General features: G+C 42.6%; 1 protein-coding gene across 2 annotated transcripts in view; it reads right to left on the bottom strand.

The window, feature by feature from the left end:
- Nucleotides 1-15,675, bottom strand: part of Dclk3 (doublecortin like kinase 3) — a 75,231-nt gene that overhangs the window by 38,512 nt on the left and 21,044 nt on the right. The window contains exon 1 of one of the 2 annotated variants that reach the window (XM_015489524.2): nt 6,700-6,831. The exons of the other annotated variant lie outside the window; for it this stretch is intronic. The gene's annotated coding sequence lies outside the window, so the exon portion shown is untranslated. Of the gene's footprint in view, nt 1-6,699; nt 6,832-15,675 lie in introns of those variants that run through there. 2 annotated transcript variants of the gene reach the window in all.

Genomic DNA, 15,675 nt, shown 5'->3' with positions numbered 1-15,675 from the left:
TCTTCATCCTAATCACTGGCGTATCACCCTAGACCCCCATGACAAAGAGTCACCCTGACTCCTCTTCCCTTCCATCATCTTCCATATGCAGCCTACCTCCAAGACCCATGGGTTCCTCAGGTTCTGTTGGGATAACCAGCCAGTGCATAGACAGATTTGTTCCTGGTGGCGACATAAGAAGGACTTCAAAGAATGTGATAACATGGTCAAAGGGAAGGAAAACTGGCCACTTCCCTTGTCTCCAATCTTTAGGTAGGTCTTGTGATTTGGATATGTGGTATCCCCCAAAAGCTCATGTTTGAAACAACACAAGAACATTCAGAGGTGAAATGATTAGATCAAGAGAATTGTAACCTAATCATTGGATTAATCCACTGATGTGGATTAACTGGATGGTAACTGCAGACAGGTAGGGTGTGGCTGGAGGAAGGAGGTCACTGGAGGTGTGCTTTGGGGGTACAAATTTTGTCCCTAGTGAACAGAGCTCACTCTCCTGTCCGCGCCTCTCTCTCTCTCTCTCTCTCTCTCTCTCTCTCTCTCTCTCTCTCTCGCCTTCCTGGTTGCAGTGTCCTGAGCCGCTTTCCTGCAGAACATTGGGCCCTTCTACCATCATGTTCTGCCTCACCTTAGATCCAGAGCTACAGAGTCGGCTGTCTATAGACTGACACTTCTGAAACCATAAACCAAAATAACCTTTTCCTCCTCTACGTTGTTCTTGTCAGGTCTTTTGGTCTTAGTGACACAAAGCTGACTGAAACAGTGGGGAATCAAAGCAGAGCGACCTTGATTGTAAAGTAAAGGAATGCACTCATAAAACATCTGAAGAAATCCATCTTCACAGTGGGCACACAACCTATGCTCTATATTCCCGCTGCTCGAAGAAGCAGCCTGGCCCTCCACGTTGTCTCTACCAGCAGCCCCCAAGGAACACATGAGTAATCAAAGGCCCAAACCTTCTCCCTCTCTGTTGAGCCCTTCAAATTCTTTCTTTGGGCTCAGTAAACAGAATGCTGGAGCTTTTGCAGCTCTGGAATTGATCAAGACAGGCCTCTCAAATCTAGTGCCCCTACTTACCCATTCCTCAAACTACCGCCTTGGTACCCACCCTCATCACATCTTACCTCTACCTGACATCTCCACAGCTTGCTGTCTCTGGCTTTCCTACCTGCTCCTCACCTACCCCCGCACACCCTGGCCTAGGTGCTGACTCCAACTCACTAAGCTGATCTCTCTCTGTCTCTCTCCCCTTTGAGAGGCACGCCAATGGTTCTCTATTTTCCACCTGTTCCTCAAATTCTGGGGGATCCTCAGACATTCAAGAAGGTCCAAAAGTTCTCTAAATTTTATTTTTTGTTTAACTTTATGTTTTTACCTTCATGACAATTTTTTTTGTTTCTTTTTTTTAATTTCATGACAATTTTTTAATTAACCTGGACTATCTAAATGATCTCATATTATAATCAAATTTTGCATTATCAAATATTTTTAAATTATCAATGTAGTCGGCACTATAAAATGCAACTTTAATTATCACAGGCTAAAGAGAAAAATCACAAATCAGATTTAATATACAGAGAAGAAACTGATGAAAGAACTGATCCATCATACAAGCTATGTAGCATAGCACACAGCACACCAAACTCATAAGAACCTGAGTGACAGTTTTGGCAAAAATGAAATTTTATCACATTAAATTCAGCACATTGATCCGTACAAATGCAGTTTGTGACTGTATTGGTATTTTATCTATATATGTGTTTTGGTTTTATGATCATAGGAGAGCTCTAAGCATCACAAGTTTAGAAGTATTTAATGCTACTATGTATTTGAATTACTTTATAATAAAAATAATTTAATCTAATACTAGGCATCTACAAGCTCCTTCTCTCTCTCTCTCTCTCTCTCTCTCTCTCTCTCTCTCTCTCTCTCTCTCTTTTTCAATAAATCCAAAGATTACTCCCATTTGAGAAACTGGCTTCAGGCAAATGTGGAAAGGAATGATGTTCTCTGAACTTTTCATCTATCTCCTCTCCACCCATCACCAATTCCAAGGCCCCTCACAATTTTAGTTCTGGCCAATGAAGTGTGGATATAAACAACAATGCATTCATTCCAGAGGAGGCAGATAGAAGACAGCAACTGTCCCACTCTTTTGTGGCACTGGTGACTACACAGGCCTTATATTCCAGGTTGTGAGATGTCAAACTGGGGCTTTCTACTCACCTGTGAGAGACACATACTGTGAGTGAGAAGTAATCTTTCCTGGGTTAAGCTACTAAGATGATGAAGTCAATTTGTTACTGCAGCAGAGCTTAGCCTATCCTGACCAACCCACCTTCAGGAACTAAGCCCTTCCCGCAACACCTCATATCCCAGGACTCTTAGTTCAATGACATGAACACATCAAGCTGTTCCACAGCACCCTACTTTGCACATGCTGTTCCTTAACCCTCGAATGAAATTCCCCAGATACATCTGCCCTCCTTCTCCAGTCATTGTAATTCATCTTTTAAAACCCAGTTCAGATATAATTACCACCAGGAAATTTTCCTCCCTTTTCCATCACTTAAAACCAGTCTCTCCATTATCCATGAATTCTACAGAATGCTTATCTCATCATGTCATAATTACACCTTTCAATGCCTGACCCCACTCCACCCCACCACACTGTGATAGGCCCAGTGGTTTATTCACCTGTACCTCCTCAGGCTCAGCATGCAAAAGTGGACACCATTTGGCCAGAAAGAACTTCGTACCAGGACATAGAAAAAAACTGAATTCTTCCTGGTCCTTCAGGCATCTGAAGGAAGTTGAATTAGATCTGTTACCTGCCAGGGACAACATCTTACTCAAGGACAGAAATTCTCAGCTGTCTCCAACCCAGCTCTAGACAGACCTGCCCAGGAGGCCTGAACTTTCTATCTCTCCCCAGATACAGGGTTGTTCAAGGGATTCAGATTACCTGGGAAGGAAAGACTGGCCTAAGGCCCTGTGCTCAAAATGTGGTCCCCAAATGAGCAAAAACTACAAGATTTAGGAGCCACTGAAAAAAGCAGGATCTCAGGCTCCCAGGCCTTCTAAATAGAATTGCATTTTAACAGGATCCCCAGATGATTCAAAGGCCCCTAAGTATTTGAAGAGTACAGGCCCAAGGTAGTTGAATGGAATCTCTTCAGCCTAAAAGTTTACTTTAATTATAACACTTTCCTCCTTTGTAATATCAGATAAGTGCTTCATATTGCAAAATCTTAAACAAGCCCACTTTACCAATAAGAAAACTTAGTGGTTGGATTACATGGCTTTCCAATGTCAGACCCAGGATCTGAGGGCCCGTTTCTGATGGAGTCAAGAGCCCTAAATGGATAACCACACATTATAAAGCATCCTGATGTTTGCAAATTTCTGTGACACTTAGACTTCCTGACCAGTCCAGGCAACTCTAGAGACATTCACGGGCCCCTCACGCAGGCACTGACCTGGTGTTTATCTCAATTCTCTCACTTACTACCCACATCTTAATGCCTCTGCATATACCACTGTCCCCAAGAGACTGCCAGTTGTCCCCAGGTAAGGATTTTATAAGCTTGCTCAATAACTGTTTGATGAGTCAATGAAAATATTTCCTCTTTGAACATCAAATAACACACAGCTGGACAACTGTTATTAAATAAAGAAAGGTGAAGATACAGAGGTTCTCAGAGAAGTTCAAGGACTTGCCCCAAGTCACTCAGAGGCCTCAGATCTCTGGGAATGGAACCCAACACCCCTCCCTGACTGCTAGTACAGATGTCTTCCCATTTTTCCACTTTCCCTGGATTTCCCTTTTCTGACCTATATATATTACCAGGCAGTTAACAAAAGCATCCTTTTCAAAGAACTCCCCCACATATGCATCTTTAAAGGGGGCTCTGCTCTACCACCAGATGGGCCAAATTTAGACATTAACAGGCAACCACCACAGGAAAAGGTGGGGAAACTCAGGATTATCAGAGACAATGGGCCCCTGGACCCAAAGAAAAGAAACTCCATCAAGCAAAAACCTCCAACTAAAGCTGCCACCTAAGCTATAGTGACCCCACCGTCAAGACAGGGTGTCCCTGGGAGCCCTGGAAGCCAGGCTGGTAGAGATGTGCCCACCCTCCCCGACAAGACACCACCACCCCACAGCAGCCTGTGCTACTGTGGCTTCACTGGCTAAGACAGCCCTTTTCCTTCTCTTCATTGGCTTTAGAAAGATGCAAAGGCATTTTTCCAGCTGGTCCAGAGAAAAGAACAACATCTGCCTGAAATATTCAAATATCCAGGAACACATGGAAAGGAAATTTCCCTTGAACTGGGGAAAAGGAGGATAAAAAAACCTAGAATTGAGACCTTGGGACTGTTGAACTACTCTCCATTTGGCTTTGTTTTTCTGAACATTCAAAGTGCCTCCCAGAATGCTAAGTACTATGTGCACAGTCAGAGGCACACTGATAAGGGCTCCTGGTACTGAGCCCCTATTTGCCAACTCGGTGCCTGGACACAGGGGTCCATCCACCCAGAGGGGAACACCTCTTGTGAATTCAGGCAAAGGCAACATACAGACAAGCCCAGGTCACCAGTTACTTGAGTGAGAAGAGTGAGAAGGGTCCATGTTTCTGTTTGGGTTCCTTAGAATCAGATCCTGAGTAAGACTTCCTCTGAAAGTATACTAAGAGGTATTCCTAGGCAAAAAGGGTAGGGGAATGAAGAAGTGAGTTGAAGAAAGAGAAGTATACCAGGCAAAGACTCAAAGACTCGTGGAAGTCAATTTGATGTGACTCCACAAAAAATCTCTGAAAACAGGAGCTATCACACCTCAGAGTGTCCCAGGGAAGGACCTCGAAGCTGAACTATGAATACTCATCACCTATCAGTCATTGGTAGGGATTGCCCCCAGAGGAGTTATAAATTTCCAGGCACTCTCTGATCTCAGTTCCCACAAACAAAGCAAGTTCCTGCAGCCCAGGTCATCCTCCAACAAAGAAATGGAGAGTCCTGAAAATCGAGAGTAAAAGTACTCAGGGCATCCAAGTGCACAAAGATTGCAAAGCTCTCCATGAAAGGACATGGATTACCAGGTATGGTGGGCACATGCCTGTAATCCCAGCTACTTAAGAGGTTGAGGCAGTAGGATCACAAGTTGAAGGACACCCTTGGCAAGTTAGCCAGTGAGGGGGTCTCAAAATTTAAAGAAAAGGAAAAAAAAGGAGGGGGTTGGTAGGGATGTAGCTCAATGGTAGCATGCTCCTGGGTTCAAACCCTGGTATAAGGGGGAGGGGAAATAAGCCTCAAAGAACTTTCAAATATCAAGGAAAAAGTTACAGTGCATTTTTTCAGAAGTGGCTTTCTGCTTTTTCTCTATTTTTTTCTCCAGGGAAGCGTTTCCTGGCACCACTCGAAGCTATCCAAATATTAAACTGAAATGCTTTTCTCAAGTTGGGCTATCAGCCAAACCCAATATTCTTTTCTGTCTCTCTGGGGCCCCTGTTTTTTGCTACCTTGCCTAAGGGTAAGCCCTAATGTTTGTCTGCTATTCTAGATGCCTCATTCAGTGTGATCACTAGCTCAGCATTAACCCAGCAGATCACCTCTGTAAGCAGTAGCACAGACCAATTTCATGGCTCCTGACATAATCCCCAAAGTGCAGGGCCACCTAGTGCCAAGATATTTCATGAGAGCCAGAGATGAAGGTGGGACCCAGCTCCAATTTGACAACTGTCTTCTCAGACATGCATCAAGAAAAGGAAAGGAAACGGGATCAACTGGGAGGGGGTAAGGTGGAGAGATGACTAACTGTCAGGAATGAATAATAACCTAGTTCCCTCCACAACTTCTCCTCACCCCCCCCCCAACACCCAAGCAGGCGGATACTCTGAAAAGGTGTCCCCAAACGCCTCTGCCCAGCACTTACTAGTCTTCTCCCTTCCTCACCACACTTCGCCCCCAGAGCCAGACGTGGAAGAAAGCGTAAATGTGGACCTATATTTGAAATTAATTAAAGAGATATTTCACGAGCCTAGTTTTTTTTTTTTTTCTGTTATTTTCCAAATGCTCTGCCTGTAGTCTTTTTCCTAATCGCCTTTCATTTCTGTTGTGTCTCTTCCTCTGTTCCACCGAGAGTTTTCTTTCCTTTAGATGGGTCAGAGTTTTGGAGACCAGATTCAAGTTCCAGTTCTACCACTATCAAGTGACACAATCTTAGGCAAAGTAGTTCTGGGAGCCTCCGTTTTCCCATCCAAGAAATGAAGCTAATGCCCCCTTCTTTACAGGTGTGTGGAAAGGATGAAATGAGGCAAACTTTAGGTAAAGTGCCTGCACATTGAGATGCTCAATAAATGTCAGTCCCCACCCTGGCGCCTTCTCTCTTTCTGCAACCCTGTGACACCCCGCAGGATGCCCAGACCGTTTCCCATGAAGGGCCATCTGGCTGCCAGAGGAGTGGAAACCAGCTTCGGACAGCGTTACCCCTCTAGCAAGCGAGTTCCAGGCGGTGTAGACACACGCAAGCGCATACACAGACACACACACACACACACACACACACACACACACACGCTTTGGGCAACCTTGCGGGGTCTGGCTCTGCTGCCCCATCCCGCACCCAGCTTGGTCCAGAGGTAAGGTGATTTAAGTCTTCCCATCCCCGCCAAGGCGGCGCCCAGACCCGGCGGCACTTACCAGGGGCAGGCCGCACTGGGCAGNACAGCCGCAGCCGCCCTCCCAGCGCTGGCTGGGCTGTGAGCGCAGCGCCTGGCCCAGGAGGCCGGGCGGAGCCGGGCTTTGAACTTGAGCTCACATCCCTGGTTGAGCCTGTCAGCTCCCAAAGGCAGCCCCAGGGGACCCTCAGAGGCTCCGCCCCGCCCCGCCCCGCCCCGCGGGGTGCAGCCCTCTCTCCTTCCGGTCGCAGTTCCAGCTGGACCTGGCAGGACCAGGTTTTGATCATACACACTACCCTCATTTTCTATGGGCTGCAGTTCAAAAGTCGTCCTGGGACCCCTGCAATCCTTGCCCCTCCCCGCCATGAGGGTGTCAGACTTTCCGCAACATTCCCCCCCAACCAGTTCTGTCTAGCTACCGCACAGACAAGCCCAACTGCACCATCCTTCTTGGCACCAATATTCTCCCTGCTGTCAGAAACAAGTTGCAGAATGTTCCTCCAGCTTCGTGGCTTCTTGGTACCACCTGAGGCTGCTCATTGACTCCTTGGGTTGTTGTGATTGTTGTGAAATGGTCCCTTCTCAGCACTGCATACCTAATTCAGAGAGTTGCAATTGTCCCAGGAGTTGCACAGTCCCAGGCCCTGTCTAGGAGGGATGTTGAGTGCACAGAAACTGTACCCACCTCTCAACAGGCCTCGGACTGACAGGAGTCATGATTATGGATTTGTTTTGCTTTGTTCAATCAGGTGATAGAGCAGCCTTGTCTGATGTTGTTGTTCTGAGAAAGTGTTTATGCTCCACAGAACATCAAGGCAGAGATGATAGCATCAGAATGACTCCCAGATTTCAGGAGCCTCTTTCTCTTTATCACACCTAACAAGAAGTCTAGAAGACTGGCACGTGTTTGTTCAGCTGCTGGTGGGTAGACAGCTTTAAGCTGTCTTTTATGACTGCTTTAAGGTCATAAAAGAGCTGCAACAACCCCAGGAAACCACTCTGAGAACTGGACTCCTAATTCTTTCTGGTTTGTTGGCCAGACAACTCCAAATCATCATCAAGGACCATTTTCAGCAATCCACTTCCCCAACAGTGAACAAAATCACAAATGCCCTGCCTTCAGGTCATCCTCCTCCTATTGATAAGAGATAGATCATAAAATAATCAAGTATGGTGATAAATAGTACAGAGAAAAAGGAAGAAAGGAAAATGAAAGTGTAATTTTTAAGTTGAGAGTTAGCAAAATCTGGAGGAATAGTTTATCTGGGAAACTCCCCTGGAGGTAAATGTCCTTGGGATACTCACTTTCTTTTTAGAAGTCTTTAACAGCCACTCTACCTGGCCCTATCATTTATATTTTAGAGTAAATTAAAGTTCAATAAACTGAGTTTCAGAAGGAGAAATCTCCTGAGTTGTCAAGGGAAATCAAATGACTTGGGGATATTTTTTTGTTTTTGTTTTTTATTTTCTCCTTACAAAAGTAGCAGTCCAGCAATGTTTAATTCTGGTTAGATAGTAGTCATCGTTTATTTACTAAAAGGTGTCTATTAAGCAGTCACAGTGAACATCTTAACTCAATATTACTTCATAAGAGTGGGGGGTAGTGTTATGGTTCAGATGTGAGGAGTCCCCCAAAAGTTCATGTGTGAGACAACGCAAGAAGGTTTCAAGGTAAGTTGATGGATTTATGAGAATCTTAACCCAATCAGTGAATTAATCTCCTGATAGAGATTAACTGAGTGGTAACTGGAAGCAGGTAGGGTGTGGCTGGAGGAGGTGGGAATTAGGGGACTGTTAGGGTTTTATATTTTGTGCAGTGAGGACAGCGCTCTTGCTCTCACATGCATATCTCTCTCCTCTCTCTCTCTCTCTCTCTCTCTCTCTCGCTCTCTCTCTCTCTCTCTCTCTCCCCTCCCTCCTTCCTGATCATCATGTCCTGAGCCTCTTTTGCCATGATGCTCTGCCTCACCTAGAACCCTGAGAAATGGAACCAATCTTCTATGGGCTGACACTTCTGAAGCTATGAGCCCCCAAATAAACTCTTCCTCCTCTAAAATTGTTTTTGTTAGGTCTTTTCGTCACAGCAGAAAAAAAAAAAACTGATTAAAACAGACACAATGCATCTTACTGAACACTGTGGAAGAAATTGCTAGTTGCCTACTTATTACCAATTTTCTCCTTCTGACCTAGTAACGGAACTCTAGCTTTCAGCTGAGCACACTGCAACCCTGCAATAGAGAATATATTTACCAGCCTTCCTTGAAGTCAGGAATGGCCATATGGAAAGTTTCTGGCCACTGAATTTAACTGAGAGTTTTAAGTGGGACTTGCAAATTGACTCCTTCAAGAGACTGCTGCCACTGATAGATACATTTGATTGTTCATCTCAACCCCTTTCATTGGTCTCGGCATTCAGTCATGATGTCTGTGGTATGTGGTATTGTGGTTTCAATTCTTCCCTCCATCTCTTAATAGAACAAACAACCCTCCTACGTTACTCAGCTTTCCATTACTGTGACAAAATACCTGAGATAATCAATTTAAAGCAGGAAAGGTTTGTTTTGGCTCATGGTTTCAGAGGTTTCAACCCATGATGACTTGGCCCTCTTGTTTTAGATCTGTAGTAGCACAGTACCTCATAGCAGGAGCATATGACAGAGGAGGCTATTCCCCTCCTGATGACTAGGAAGCAAAGGAAAAGATAGGAAGGGGCCTGGGTCCCAATATCCTCTTCAAAGTCATCATCTAATGACCTAACTCAAATCACCTCCTAGAGATTCCACCATATCCCAATAGTGCCACAGGCCAGTGACCAAGCCTTGGCCTTCAGGGGACATTTCCAAACCACAGCATCACCTTTATACTTACAAACCATTGCATTTCCCTGCATTGATTTTAGTTTTGGAAATCTTAGTTACTTTGGCTAATGGGATGTTGTTACTGGATATAATGTAAACAGAAGCTAGGAATATACCCTCTGGTTAAGCTCCTGCCAAAAGTCTAAGTAGCTAGTGATCCAAGGAGCATGTTCATAAGGATGCCACAGGCCTAAACTTCAACCTGCAACTAAATCCAGCTGACCTGCAGCCTGAAGTGGGGCTACCTTAACAGACCTTGGAATGATACAGAAAAATACTCATTGTTGTAAGCCACTGAGTTCGAGGCTAGCTTATCAGGATTATTGCAACAAAAGCAAATATAATGGTTGATGATACTGGAGCTCTATCATCCTTCTTGGGTCACTGATCTTGAAAGTAGAAGCCAAGTCCTAAGGATTGAAGAGCATAAAAATAGAAGTCTGAGACCCTACCCGTATGACATCATGAAAATATCCCACCAACCCTGACCTATTAACTTTGTATTTCTCTTTTAAGAAAGAATAAATCCTTGTTATGTTTAAGACACTAAAACAGAATATACAGTGTTCCCTGGAAGAAGATAATTTGTATCCATCCCTCAAAAAAAGGAGACCATTTTATTTTCACACTATGAGAAACATTAAACACACACATTTGCACTCATTTAAATGTAAAATAGAAGACAGAAAAGGAACATCATGCTTTTAGTGGGCCACTTAAGTAGGAACTCATTGGCATCGCTGACGAGAAAGGAACAATAGCGGTGGCAGTCTAGAAAAGGTGCCAGGGCTATTTTGGTTACAAATAAGCAAAATTTTTACTCAAAGAGCTCAGGTTAGGTGGCAGGGGAGCACAAGGCATTTTAAGAATATCTCAAGGACAACCCAAAGCAGTTTGGCAACCACTTCACCACCTTTCTCTTGAACATCCCCCACAATTGCTACATCTCAAAATCCAGCTTCTTCAGGGAAAGAATATGTTTAGTCCAGCTTATTTATTCTAATCAGGACACTTACACCACTGGCCAGATACTGGATTTGTGGTTGTCAGGTAGAAGTCCAGCTCTGGTCCAAACAGCCATGGCACAATAAGAAAGAAGATAGAGGAATAAGAATAGAATAATGGTTCTTCTGAAGTGCATAGGGCATTTTAAACCTGGAAACAGGAGGAATTGCATAAAGCAGACAAATTGACTAACATATCCAGGACATCAGGTCAGCTCGAGTTGAGGAAAGAGCTGGAACCACTTCCAGAGGTGAAATCTAACCAGGATACCACTATGCATTCAGGAGTGACTTGGAGAAGAAACTGATGAAGAGATCATGCAGCCTCCAGGAGAAAGCTCCCTATTCTCTGAATCACCAGGATTATTCCAGATGGAGATTCTAAGAAAGGGGAGATATCCAGGACCTCCTATAGCAAAGCTCACTGTTCTAATGACTTCACAGTGTGCATTTCTCAATCTTCTCATCATACTCCTAGGAAATTGTTATGTGCCTTCACACCCCAGATGTCACCTTCTCTCCTTCCCTCCCCAGGTAAAATTCATAAGAGATTACTTCATGTTCTCCATCTGTGCTCACGCCCTTCTGCAGAGCTCCTCAGGCCTGCTGAGATCTGACTTATCTTGCTGCATTGCCACAGTAAACAAAATTCAGTCTGTTTTGTTTCATCTCACTGCAGCTATGACCATCCTGATGCTCTCAGCTTCTTGAAACTCTGTCTTACCCTGACTCCTTCCAGTTCACCCTGATTTGTGGGTCTCTCTTCCTCTATTCAGTCCTTATACATAGGTATTCCTCAGGGTTGTTGTGTTTTTTGTTTTTTTTTTTTTCATTCGTATCTTTGGTAGTTCTCCATGCACGATCTTATCTAAGCCCTTGGTTTCAATTTCAGACTGATCTCATCTCCTCTCTTCCAAGATGTCTCTACTAGACAACTCCTCAAAGACATCTCATAGATATCTCTTAGAATGCATCTCCCAAAACCTGCTCATCTTCTCCCCCCAAATCTGTCCCTCCTACTGGATTCTTGGTCTTATTTTTAGCTCTTCAAGCCATACATGCATAAATGAATGTCAGCTCCACAGTCACCAAATCCTCTGCTCCCTCTTCTTTCCTACTGTCCTGCCATTGCCTGGTTCAAGCTTTCACAACATCCCATCTAGACCATCCCAACCACTTCCTCCCTCACATTGCTTCATCCCTTCCAGCCTTACTCCCAGATCATCAGCCTTACCAGAGGCACGAAAATCTTTCTCTATATAGATCTACACGATTGCATAATTTCTCCACTTAAAATCCTCCAGTGGTTCTATGTTTCTTAAAAGTTCAAATTTAGACCTTCTGTTATGATCTTCAAAGCTCTTCAACATTGAGTCTTGTCCCCCACTCAACCTTCATCAGCCACCACTCGCCCTGGTTACTCTGGGCTCCAGCTAGTGCAAATCCCTTGTTTGGCCTTGGCCTCCACCTCTTTTCATACGCTGCTGCTCCATCTGCCCACATGCAGTCTTTACTCGAACATCACCTCCTCTGCCAAGCTATGATTCAAGCCCATGTTTTTCATCAGTTAACTATTCTGTTCCTTCCCCCAAAACGAATCACCAACAGAAGGATGGGAAAGTCAGATGGGCCAATGTGTTTGAAATGACTACATGATGGCCAATCTGATCACTCCCCAAGGCTGACAACTGACCCAGTCAGGGGTACATCCCATCCAGCCAGTGATTCTTATCTACCTTGAACTCAGCTAAAATGTCCGAGTCTGGTCCTATTTGACTTGAGTTTGTTCTATTGAGAGGTTTCAAAGATGAAGTCAAAACTGCTGCCTAAGATAAAATAATATGGGATTTCCTGTGACTGTTGTAAATGCATATTTGAGAAAACTGTATCAGCTCTGTGTGGACATGATTTAAGGAATATATCTAAAATACGTTAGCACTTTTCCTGGATACAAGCTCCTGCTTTTAAACAAATCATTTTATTCCCAATGTCTAGTAAAGTTACCATCTGGATCCTCCTGATGTCCACAAATATGCCACTCGGCGCTGTGAAAGCAAGATGCAGATATTTGTTCTGTAGTACAGCAAGAATACAGAATTATTTTTAAAACTACTAATCAATTTTGAAATGTGGAATGGTGAGAAAAGGAAAGTCCAAAAGATTCTCAGTCCAGTAGTAGATTCAAGGCAAGATTTCAAGTATTATAAAATACTATGATACTTTTAAAATTTAATGTTTCTCAAAACACTGCCTGTAATTAAACATAATAGTTTAAAAGAAATGAAATTAGGCTACATCTAAAAAAGCTAGACCATGGTACAATATTATGTGTAATTTCACTGAATTACCAAACCTGCCCTCAAAAAAGAAAAGATAATAAATAAAGCAATCCTAAGATCCCAGAATAAGATGTCATACAAAGTTAGAAACAAGCATATACACATGCATTTTTGTTCAGACTTACCTGTGAAACATTCTGGAACTGAAATTATAAAGGCATTCTTAAATAATGAGATCAAATTCTATTACATAAAATGTTTAAATAAGTTTATCCAAGATTTATTTGGCCCTTATAAATTCTTCCTACTCATCTTAATGTCTCAAGATAGAGGGTCACCTGATATATGGGTGACCTTGTCCTCAAGGATAAACAGAGAGAAAGGGAACAGATCCTTACATGTACTGAAGGGCTGACTGCTTTGCAGCCTGGATGGACCTTGCAGGCAAACTAATCCCCTGTCTACTAATAGAGCTTTATTGGAATAAAACCATGACTATTCATATACATAATGTCTGTGTTGCTTTTGAGTAGATGAGACAGAGACTGTCTGGTCCACAAAGTCTTTTACAGAAAAAGCTTACCCACCCCCTCCTTAGTGTCCACACATATCTGTGCTCTGTCCTGCATGGAATGAAGAAGAGCTAACCACCAAAATTCACTTATTTATATGTCTAATAATGATGAGAACTACTGTGGAACAAAATAAAAGTTCCTCATTCGAGTTCAAGATGGTCACCCTGGTTTAACCTAACCCTTTCCATCTTTGACCCAATGATTTACCCACCTCCTCTGAACATTCTCAAAATCCTTACCAAATGAAGAAATCAAATATGGGAGGAGAGAAAACAATTCTGAACTCTCAGGAGCATCAGTAGAGGGTCACTTGTTTTAAACTCTGAGATAGAGTCATTTTTGCCATTTTTGCAGGACTGTCTCTTGTTTTGGAACATGAAAGCACAGAGCCTAAGACACTCACTCAAGAACAAACAGCCTAATCAGTCGCAGAAGCAAAACTGGAATCCAGGTATGTCTGTTGTAAAGCAATGCTCCTGCCACCATACCTTGCTGCCTGATCAATTTATTCACTGGATAAATATTTATTTAGCCCTTTGGGGATGTCTTCTATGTTCCAGACACTATGCCAGGCACCTAAGACATAAAGATCCTCAAACAATGAAGAATAAATGATATCAGGGCAACATATATTTTAAACAAGATAAATGTGACCCCCTAACCTCAGAAATCCCTAAATCCACAGTCTAACAAAAAATTTAAAGTAATCATATCCTTATGAAAGGAAGTACCACAATTCTGGGGTTTTTTTAAGACATAGCATGAATTAATTAGACTGTAACCCTAAAGTATATGTGCGATGTGTGAATGTTGATATAATGTCATAAAAGTTGAGTGTCTGGGAAAATATGAGGTAATTTCTCAAACCAATTCAGTTTGTTTTTGTTTTTGTTTTTACCTAGATTATGTTTGAATTTCTATTAACTGTGCTGCCAAATGTTGACATGGAGCCCACTCTAGACTGTGACTGGTCATGCTCAATGACCATGCCGCAGTCTAACTTGGGGGTCATTCTTTTTTAGTATAATCTTGGGCAGATGTTTTTGTTCAACACTTTAAAAATTGGAAGTTCAGTCTCAGATCTTGAAAGAGCATCTTAAAATTTCAACAGCAGCTCTGATAATTTAAGGGATGACTTTATTATTTCACTCCACTTAATTTTTAAAGTAATCTGAATGCTTTCATTAAAAAAACCTAAAAAGGATGAAGAAAATGGATTGCTTTGGTCATTCTAACATTTCAAGTGTAAATCATGAAAAAAACTCTGATATAATTCACAAATATAGATCTATCTATGCCAAGACAAATGCATGAGGCTCAAAACTACCATATGGTTTTACACAGTCATAAAAGCTTTCTTTATTTGCCTATGTTCTTATTTTTTTTAAGTAAACAGGTGGTTCAATAGAGAAGATATAAAATCTGACCATCACTGGATCATCAATCTACTAAATCCTAACCTCAAGAACTGTCTTAAAACTCTGTCCCAAAATGGCAGAATTCATCTATACTTTTCATCATTTTCAAATTAAGTACAGTGACGGAGCCACTGTCACAGGTAAACTAATTGTCTCGCTGCCCTAGAATAAATCAGGCCTTCCAATATGAAACTGATAAATTCATTATTAATGGCTGATGGGCACCATGGCCACTCCTATAGTCCCAGCTATAAAAGCTTGGGAAGCTGAGGCAAGAGCATCACTGGAACCCAGAAGTTCAAGACCAGCTTGGGCAACATAAATAATTAAAAAAAAAAAAAAAACACGATGGAAAGGTGGGAGTCAATCCATGAAGTGATAGGAAAATAGTGCAATTGATCACTGAAATGTATTGAATGAAAATTAAAAAGAATAAAATATATTGGATGTTCAGAAAAATTTATAGCCAAAACAAATGACTAAAACTGAAGATACATAAATCCAAGTTGTACTCTAAACACATAAAACAAGATTAAGTATCTTGAAAACATAGTCACAAAATCATGACAAAGTCATGCCTGGCCAGAGAGTAGAAAAGTCTACTAATGAAATAGTCTTATCACCAGGCAAGGTGGTGCATGCCTATAATCCTAGTGGCTCAGGAGGCTGAGGCAGAAGGACTGTGAGTTCAAAGCCAACCTCAGCAATTTAGGAAGGCATTAAGCAACTCGGTGAGACCCTGTCTCTAATAAAATACAAAACAGTTATGGGGATGTGGCTCAGTGTTAATTGCCCCGAGTTCAATCCCCAGTACAAAAAAAAAAAAAAAAAAAAAAGGGTTTTTTTTCCCCCTCCCCAACAAAA

Source organism: Marmota marmota, unplaced genomic scaffold, assembly GCF_001458135.2.
Source record: "Marmota marmota marmota unplaced genomic scaffold, marMar, whole genome shotgun sequence".
NCBI lineage: Eukaryota > Metazoa > Chordata > Mammalia > Rodentia > Sciuridae > Marmota > Marmota marmota.
This window is presented reverse-complemented; position numbering and strand designations above follow the sequence as displayed.